At 39.1% G+C, this 10,065-nt stretch overlaps 3 non-coding genes across 3 annotated transcripts; all 3 read right to left on the bottom strand.

Annotated features, from left to right (window-relative positions):
- Positions 1-8,974: 8,974 nt before the first annotated feature.
- On the bottom strand, positions 8,975-9,046 carry trnah-gug (transfer RNA histidin (anticodon GUG)). Its single transcript has one exon. It is a non-coding gene; the product is annotated as a tRNA-His (tRNA).
- A 357-nt stretch (positions 9,047-9,403) lies between these two features.
- trnah-gug (transfer RNA histidin (anticodon GUG)) lies at positions 9,404-9,475 on the bottom strand. The gene has a single exon. It is a non-coding gene; the product is annotated as a tRNA-His (tRNA).
- A 409-nt stretch (positions 9,476-9,884) lies between these two features.
- On the bottom strand, positions 9,885-9,956 carry trnah-gug (transfer RNA histidin (anticodon GUG)). Its single transcript has one exon. It is a non-coding gene; the product is annotated as a tRNA-His (tRNA).
- Positions 9,957-10,065: the final 109 nt, after the last annotated feature.

Genomic DNA, 10,065 nt, shown 5'->3' with positions numbered 1-10,065 from the left:
TGACTTTCAGATGCAACCTATTGAGGGTTGTTTGTTTTTGTCTTCCCTTCAAAATATTCAGAAAATGATGCATACAAATGTCCTCACAATAGGATAACGCACGACCACTTGCCAACTTTCCCGGGAACTAGTACTCTTCTCGTATTACTGAACAAGCTCCACCATTCGCACTGACTAACGGGGAAAAAAACACAGAAAAAATGCAACGCTCTGCCCATTACACGAGGGAGTTGCAACCAGAAAGACAGCGCCCATGATGTTCTTATGAGCAGCCTCTCGTGTCCGCTGTATGCTCATATATCCAAATTTGTCTTGTATCTCAAGATTAATATTTGCTAGAAATTTTACTCGTATCTCAAATTGCTCGTATGTCGAGGTATTACTGTAGTTCAAAAGGTAAAAATAAATCCACGGGTACCGATAGATACAGTACCTTTCAGTCACATCAAAATGTCAATGACCTTAAACAGATAAAAGGAAGATCAGCATGATATCAACGCGTGGTGGTTGCAACATCCCATAATAAGATTACAATATAACCACAGTCTTCAACTATTTCATCTTTTCTTATTGAGCATCATATACATAAAATACAAATATTAGGTGACCTTACAGATACTAAGGATTCTGGGAGGACGCTGTCAATTACTGACTTATGAAGGGAATGTACTTGTGAGGAAGGTTTGACGAGGACATTGAAGTGAAGACAGAAACCTGTGAAAATGAGAAACATGGGATCTATGGGAATGAATGAATTTGTGGGATTGAACTGGGAAAGAGAGACTGAATCAAGTGGAGTTAGTAGAAATAACATGGGATTAATTAGAGCACACTGAGTAGATGGTTCTTTAATGACATTAATATGTGGATCAACACCTTTGATTTCAATAATATGTGCTGTGATCCAGGGTTTGCCCCAAAATAAAAAGCTCTTTTGTTCGGAAAAAAGTACCCTGAATCTAACTAACTAACAGAAGGATTGCTTAAACTATTTCTAAAAATTAGTGCTGATGTTTATTTTTTCATTCAATGTCTGAAGGACCTATCCTCACAAGGGTCGAGGGGGATGCTGGAGCCTATCCCAGGTAAATGTGGACACCATGTGGGGGTCACCCTGAATTTGTGGCCAGCTAATTGCTGGTTGGTGTTTATTATCTAGGGAATATTAATTGAAATGGCAATGGTTGTATTATTGCGTGATGTTGTCATTACATTTGTACACAGCGCAATATAATAATGTACCCTGGCATCCGTAAATTAAGATGTCATATACATTAATACCTCGACATACGAGTGCAATTTAAGATACGAGTAAAATTTTGACCAAATATTTATCTTTAGATACGAGACAAATTTTGATATACGAGCGTGCATACAACTTACGCGAGAGGCTGCTCATGAGAAGATCATGGGCAATGTCTTTCTGGTCGCAACTCCCTCGTGTAATGTCTCTACGAGCACTGGGCGGAGCGTTGCATTTTTTTCAGTTTTTTTTTTCCCGTTAGTCAGTGGAGAATGGCGGAGGAGCTTGCTCAATAATACGAGTGGAGTATATACTACTTCTCGTTGGAAAGTGGTTGTGCATTATCCTATTGCAACCCTCGATAGGTTGCATCTGAAAGTCAGGGTAGAGGTGGAGCAAATAGAGCCAACACGGGAGAAGAAAGGTATAAAAATGTAAAACAAAATTAGAATTAAGTTTAGTGTAAGGTTAGATTAAACCTATTTTTGAATGTGTCTGCATCGTAATCCAAGTTCATCTAAATTTTTTTATGTTATGTGCAAAAAGTCTTTCTCTCTGTCCCCCTCTCTCCCCTCCACGAAATGCGACAACGCACTCGTAACTGAACAAACAAATTTAAATTAACTTGGATTAATATATACAGACACTCAAACATACGTTTAATGTAACTTTACACAAAACTGAATTGTATTTTTTTTTTAATTTACCTTCGTTCTCCGGGTTAGCTGCTCGCCACGCCTCCACCCTCACGTTAGCTATCGATGGGCTGTTTGCTGTTGTATTCCCTTCAAAATATTCCGAAAATGATGCACACAAATGTCCTCACAATAGGATAACGCACGACCACTTCCCAACGAGAAGTAGTCCTGAATGAGCGATCGCGGGAGCTAACAGGCTAAGGAAGGAATAACACTGAAAAAATGCAACAGCTCAGCCTACCCACGTTTTGATTGTGAGTAATGAAGTTTTATTCTGAGAAAGGGTGCCATTGGCTATCGGTGTTGTGTGCACGAATATACTTCATTACCCAGCAAGCCCTCTTTTTGCCCACGCATGCGCGTTGTGTGTTTTGTGGTCCATGTGTAGGAGAAACTCATGTGAAGAAACCATTGAGTGCTCGTAGATATCTGTTTTACACGAAAGACATGCAGCAAAAAAGACAGTGTGCTACAATGATAAACAGCCTCTCATGTCATAGCCACCTGGCTTTCTCGCATCTCGAAAATTTTCTCGTATCTAAAGCTAATTATTTGCTCGAAATTTTCCTTGTATCTCGAGCATCTCGCAGGTAGAGCTGCTCGTATGTAGAGGTACCACTGTATCCTGTTTTTGGTGTTTTTTCAGAGGTTTGGAACAAATTAATTTGTCTTTAGTTCATTTCTATGGGAAACGTTCGTTTAAGTTACGAGTAAATCAACATACGAGCTCAGTCCCGCAACGGATTAAGCTCGTATCTGGAGGCACCACTGTAATGCCCAAAGGAAAGGGGATGGGAATGATTAATATTTGTCAGTATTTTTACAGTAAGACCTTGTTTTACCTATGGGTTTATTTAGCATGCAGCAATTTAAGGTATTGACAGTAGTAAAGTGAATATCAATTTTGAGAATATTACCAAAATGTAAATAACCATGTGAATTAGACATTGGTTATCATGTGTGCTTTTACCTTAGGAGAAGAAAAACAGAGAGCAAACAAAGAACACAAAAATGGGGACAATTCATATTGGACCAATGGAAAGAAAGGGATAAAGACATATGCATGAGAGGGAGGTAGTAGGATCACTGAAAACAGCCAAAAGGCATGATAACAGAGGACACTGTCACAGTATGCTCAGCATAAGCTGCACACCATTACGATACTCAGTGGGTACAGTATACACGAGAATATGAACATTCTGATCCATTACATTAGTGGAGAGAGGAATGGTTTAGCTACTGTGTTACCCCCTCAGGGGAATGTGCTCACAGAACAACAAACTTGATGTATGTGAAGCCTTGTATGAAGATATATTGTGAAACCTATATACACGCACACACATACGTGCACACATGTACATGTAATATATAGAAACAAAAACAAAAAAAGGAGACAGCTCCAACAAACCTTTTGATGTGTTTGATTTTGTGATCTCAAAGGAAGTGCCATCAGGGTGAGCCAGACATGCAGTGAGAAAAAAGGCTGAGGGATGGAGACTGAAAAATGCGAGCCAGAGGATGGTTTAAAAAAATGTTTATATGTCATGGGAAAAAATGAAAAGTAAAATTTACATATTGGGGCAAGCCAGCTCAGGCTAGATTTTGAACATTTAGGGTAAAGCCTACATTTGAAAGAGTTCCAGATTGCTGACTCACTTTTGATTCTATGTAGATTATAAGCTTGGTTTGAATTATGTGCATGGGGGAACTTGGATAAAAAAATGATTGACAGACCTGGACAAGTCAGAAAAAAATGGGAGAAATTCCAGATTGTTCAGAAATTGGTTGAAAGGGTGGATGGAGATTTAGGTATGATTATTTTATGATTGGTGGACTGGTGGCGGCCCAATGGATAGGTGTTTAGTGTGCCGGCCTCACAGATCTGGGTTCAATACCAGGTCGGTCCTCCTGTGTGGAGTTTGCATGTTCTCCCCGGGCTTGCGTGGGTTTTCTCAGACTACTCCGATTTCCTCCCAAATAGCAAAAACGTGTCTTTTTGGCCTTACAGTTCTGGGATCGAGGAATCGTTCCCAGGTCCGGACCTTCCTGTGCCCATATAGACTGGTTGAACACTCTAAATTGCCCCAAGGTATGAGATGAGCGTGAATGGTTGTCCGTCTCCTTGTGCCCTGCGATTGGCTGGCCACCAATTCGGCACTCGGACATTTCGTCAAAAGATGTTTGGTCCCCAGACGCTTGGTCCCCGGACGTTTGGTCGACCGGACATTTGGTAGAACAGACGGGGCGTCGACCGGACGTTTGGTAGAACGGACGGGGCGTCGACCGGACGTTTGGTAGAACAGACACTCTCTCTCTCATGATTATAATTTTGAGAGCAGGAGATCACCTGGTTGCTCGCTTTCAAAAGTAAACTCTGTCTCTCTGTCTCATAATTTGACAGCGAGCGAACCCGGCGACCAAACATCCGGTCGACCAATCGTCCGGGGACCAAACGTCCGGGGACCAAACGTCCGGGGACCAAACGTCCGGGACCAAACGTCTTTCGACGAAACGTCCGGTCACGCACCAATTCAGGGTGTCCCCCGCCTGGTGCCCGAAGTTTGCTGGGATAGGCTCCAGCACCCCCACCCCACCCCACGACCCTTGTGAGGATAAGCAGTTCAGAAAATGAATGAATGTATCAATGGACTGGTAGTTTTATGGATATATTTACATGCAGATTGCTTTTTTTTATAATTTACCAGTCCAAATTGGGTGGATGGATGCAGTCAATAGAGACCATGACATTTGCCTGTGGCTGTTCCGCTAATTTTCTTTCCCTATGATTCCTTGCTTATCCCTTGTTACCCGTCTTCGGGTGGCATTAACAAGCTGTTTCTTACATCAGTGTTGCTAAAGAAAAAACAAAGATCGGATAAAGTGTACTAATGTGCTGATGAAACGGCTAAAAGTTAACTTTAAAACTCCAATCCTCTTTTTGTCATGATGTTAGATTCCACTTTTGCTTCAGCATCCCCATTCATTTGATTGTTTTGTTTTCCTCATTTAAAATGTGCGTTCACAAAAGATGAAGAAAATCAGAGAAAATTGTGTGGGACTCGAGACCAGCTGGTGCAGAAGTAACTGTTCGCAGAAAGTCCATGGGGGGAAAAAATTGCTGCATGTCCTCCAAAAGCTATCATTACAGCAGATACTCGGCGTCTTCCCTTAAGCTACAAACCATTGGTTTCAAATTAAAACGATTTATACGGCATGGTATATCATGCTATATCCAATCACTCTCAGTTGATTTGCATTCAGGACGTGTTGATGCATTTGTGAAATAATCACGTTTGAATAGCAGGAAAAAAAACACATGAATCATTCTCATTGCCACGAACAGTCTGATTTCCTCTCCCCCGAGTGTTCCAGCCCAGTGAAAAGAACATCAACAATTTCCCACTTATTTCTGCTTTAAGTCACTCTTCCAGCATCACTTAATTTAATGTAACTGTGTGATCTTGGTTGACTGCAAGGCTCTACATGCTATATGATACCAGCTTCAGATTTATGTGTACAAATTTTGTTGCTCTTGCACTTCACTTCACATTTTACACACATTATTTGCAACCCAGTACACATTACAAATTTAATTCCACTTAATCATTTGTATGTGTGGTGGTGTGATAAAACATAGTAGAGCACAACGGCTGACTGATGAATTGCTCAACATATCACACATGTTCCATTTAATTGTGCAACAATCCAGATATAAATATGACTTGTTAACCCTAGCATCATAGCTCTCTCATTACAGGGAACTCCCGTAAAGTTAAAATAATGTAATTTTGGCCAAATTATTCCCATGTTTTTTTCTGGATATGGCAATAAATTTAACTTTTATATGACAAGCAGATACACAAGCACAATGATTATCCCTAATCACCCATTCATTGATTTTCCATACCGCTTAGCCTCCTGAATCACCCAGGTTTACTACGATATGAATATTTCTACTAAATGACTCATTCATTCGTTTTCAACACCGTTTATCCTTGTCTGGGTTGCGAGGTGCTGGGGTCTATCCCATCTGATTATGGGCGAAAGGACTATATACCCTCGACTGATCCCTAGTCAGCGGCAGGCTATACTATACTGAATCAATGCTAATATATGTTAATAATAATTTTCGCAGGGCACGAGAAGACGGACAACCATTAACGCTCACACTCATACCTAGGGAAAATTTAGAGTGTCCAATCAGCCTACCATGCATATCTTTGGAATTTGAGAGGAAACCAGAGTTAATTAATATTAATAAAGATACTGAATTCATCGTCAGTATCTTCATTAACTTGATGATTCATTTCAAGTAGTTCACAGTTTCAAATTATCAGCAGTTTGTTTTCTTTTTAATTCAATTTATTTTTGTATTCTAGTTTAGACACTATTGTAACTTACATATATTTGTTTGTTGTCATTTCGAAATCTGGCTGATTAAAAAGTACTGTATTAGGTACATTCTCAACTCTGATGAGACGGCATTAAATGTTTAATATCAATTCATTATTTACATTGACCATTGTAAGAAATAAGAATTGAGAGACATAATCCCCCTGCAGATGAGCAAACTACTAATTTTAATTCTCACTGTCAGATTGGGCTCATGAATTGAATTTGACTCGATTCCTTGATATATCACTAACTTAATGTGAGTGGAGATACGTACAGGCTTGTCTGAAGACTGTGGCTCCCATCATTGAGACAGACGGCTGTGTCATCCTCTAACGATCTTTTGAAAAAACATTGTGTCTGGTAGGAATCTGACGAAGAGGACTTGGACTAAAGCTCCAATAACCTGTTTTATATTCAAATCAAGCGGAAAGGAACTACTTTCACTGTGAGTACAGTACTTTTACATTTTTATTATAGGTTATATATATGTTTTTTTCCAAGATGGCACCGTCACGCGGCAGCCGGTGGCAGTAGCTCTGTCCACTCTTATCTACTTTCTATCTTTTTTATTATATTTTAATATTTCTTAATACATTCCATTTTACTTTACTTTGTACTTTATACTTTTTACTTTAATGTTTTTTTTAACTTTCTTTGTTCTGTTAGCCTGGCTTCTTTCTGCTACTTCTTTTTTGGAACTATTCAGCCATTCCTACGCTATCATACACATTAGCTGTGAACAATAAGCAGCAGAAGGAGCAACACCTCAATGCCGCTGGAAATCCGGAGCTGGACAAAAGTGCCAGGAGAAGAAGCGATGCTTCAGACCAACCATTCCGTTATGGGATAAGATGGAAGAGCTGTCTGGTTTGCCCATATTTTATGTTTTTTGATCATTTCAAATTATGTACGCCGTAAAACAACTTGGGTACGTGAAATATATATTTTCTTAAAACTACGATTTTTTTCAAAAATCGATGTCGTTTTACCCATTTCGGCATGATACAGTGATGTGCCGATTTGTTTTGTGAGATTGCCAGGATAAAATGTTTCCTCCGTGTAACTTCCAAATGTTTTAATATTATATTACAAAATGGTATGGAAAGTGTTTTGTAGCTTGGCCTGGTAAACAATGTCAAATCATAGTTTTCTTTCAGTAAATAGTTTTTCCTAGATCCCGTGATCCGGATTCGAAATAGGGTCACTGTGGCCTAAATGCAGAGTACTAACCACAATACGATCACAGCTGGTGAATTTCTTGAACTAAAATCGTATACGTGTCAACTTATATGGTTTCCCTACAACTTTTGTAGGTGAAAATTATATTTTTTTTAAAGTACGATTTTTTTGTAAAACTGATCTCGTTTTACCCATTTCGGCTTTAATCCGGATCGTCTCTCTCACTAGGAGCAGAGTAAAACCGCATTGTTGATAACTAATATTGTCATGCCTTAAGCATGATATGCGTAAGAGCATTCCCTTTTCACCCAACTGCCTTTTCACCATATAAATATAGCTAGCAAAGTACCCAGACAGTCAAGCTGACAGCGTCAAACAACGAAATAGGAGAATCTTGAATTTAGTGCATACAAAAGGCTAATGACCCTCAGTCCACTCTGGGGAAAATTTGAGACTTTTAAGTGTGCCATATGTGAGTAAATATGTGCCGCGTTGTGTTTCTACGGTTAATTATCACTTAATACGGGGAATTGCAATCATTCATATGGGAAGCAATTGGCCAAAGTTGACAGGTATGAAATTATTAACTGCTGCTATATATTACTTAAATGAAAATTAAGCAACTCTAACACGTATCTCGAAATGTGTCATTTTTTTGTTTTGTGAGATTGCCAGGATGTCATGTTATCTCTGTGTTACCTGCAAATGTTTTAATACTAAATTACAAGAGGGTATGGGAAGCATATTGTCATTTAGTACTTTGGCCTGGTGAACACTGTCGAATCATAGTTTTCTTTCACAAAATATATTGTTTGCAAAACCGATCTCGTTTTACCCATTTCGGCATCATACAGGGATGTGCCAATTTTGATTTTGTGAGATTGCCAGGATGTCATGTTTCCTCCGTGTTACTTCCACATGTTTTATTATTATATTACAAGATGGTATGGGAAGCACTTTGCACGTTGGCCTGTTGTACACTGTCATATCATAGTTTTCTTTCAGTAAATAGTTTTCCTAAATGCCGTGACCCAGATTTGAACCGGAGTTGCTGCGGCCACAACGCAGAGTACTAACCACTATACGATCACGGCTGATGAGACTCTTGAAGTGAAATCGCGTACCTGTCAACTGATATGGTTTGCCCGTATTTTAAACGTTTTTATGATCATTTCAAATTGTGTACGCCGTATAAACACTTTTGTACGTAAAAAAAAAATATATATTTTTTTAAAATTAAGATTTTTTTTGCAAAACCGATCTCGTTTTACCCATTTCGGCATCATAGAGGGATGTGCCAATTTTTGTTTTGTGAGATTGCCATGATGTCATGTTTCCTCCGTGTTACTTCCATATGTTTTAATATTATATCACAAGATGGTATGGGAAGCACTTTGCACATTGGCCTGTTGAACAATATCATATCATAGTTTTCTTTCAGTAAATACATTTTCCTAAATGCCGTGACCCGGATTTGAACCGGGGTTGCTGCGGCCACAACGCAGAGTACTAACCACTATACGATCACAGCTGATATTACAATTGAAGTGAAATCGCATACCTGTCAACTTAAATGGTTTGCCCGTATTTTATACGTTTTTATGATCATTTCAAATTGTGTACGCCGTATAACAATTTTTGTACGTGAAAAAAAAATATTTTTAAGAATTAAGTTTTTTTGCAAAACCGATCTCGCTTTACCCATTTCGGCATCATACAGGGATGTGACAATTTTTGTTTTGTGAGATTGCCAGGATGTCATGTTTCCTCCGTGTTACTTCCATATGTTTTAATATTATATTACAAGATGGTATGGGAAGCACTTTGCACGTTGGCCTGTTGTACACTCTCATATCATAGTTTTCTTTCAGTAAATAATTTTCGTAAATGCCGTGACCCGGATTCGAACCGGGGTTGCTGCGGCCACAACGCAGAGTACTAACCACTATACGATCACGGCTGATGAGACTCTTGAAGTGAAATCGCATACCTGTCAACTTATATGGTTTGCCCGTAATTTATACGTTTTTATGATCATTTCAAATTGTGTACGCCGTATAACAACTTTTATACGTGAAAAAAAAAAAAAATTAAGATTTTTTGCAAAACCGATCTTGTTTCACCCATTTCGGCATCATACAGGGATGCGCCAATTTTGGTTTTGTGAGATTGCCAGGATGTCATGTTTCCTCCGTGTTACTTCCATTTGTTTTAATATTATATTACAAGATGGAAGGCGCTACCAGAAAATGCACCGCCCGCCACTGGTTTTAATATTATATTACAAGATGGTATGGGAAGCACTTTACCCGTTGGCCTGTTGTACACTGTCATATCATAGTTTTCTTTCAGTTAATAGTTTTCATAAATGCCGTGACCCGGATTTGAACCGGGGTTTCTGCGGCCACAACGCAGAGTACTAACCACTATACGATCACAGCTGATGTGACTCTGGAAGTGAAATTGCGTACCTGTCAACGTATATGGTTTGCCCGTATTTTAAACGTTTTTAAGATCATTTCAAAGTGTACGCCGTATAACAACTTTTGT

The sequence above is a fragment of the Stigmatopora argus genome, chromosome 19 (assembly GCF_051989625.1).
Source record: "Stigmatopora argus isolate UIUO_Sarg chromosome 19, RoL_Sarg_1.0, whole genome shotgun sequence".
NCBI classification, from domain to species: Eukaryota; Metazoa; Chordata; class Actinopteri; order Syngnathiformes; family Syngnathidae; genus Stigmatopora; species Stigmatopora argus.
Note: the sequence above shows the minus strand (reverse complement) of the source record. Positions and strands in the feature narration are given on the sequence as shown.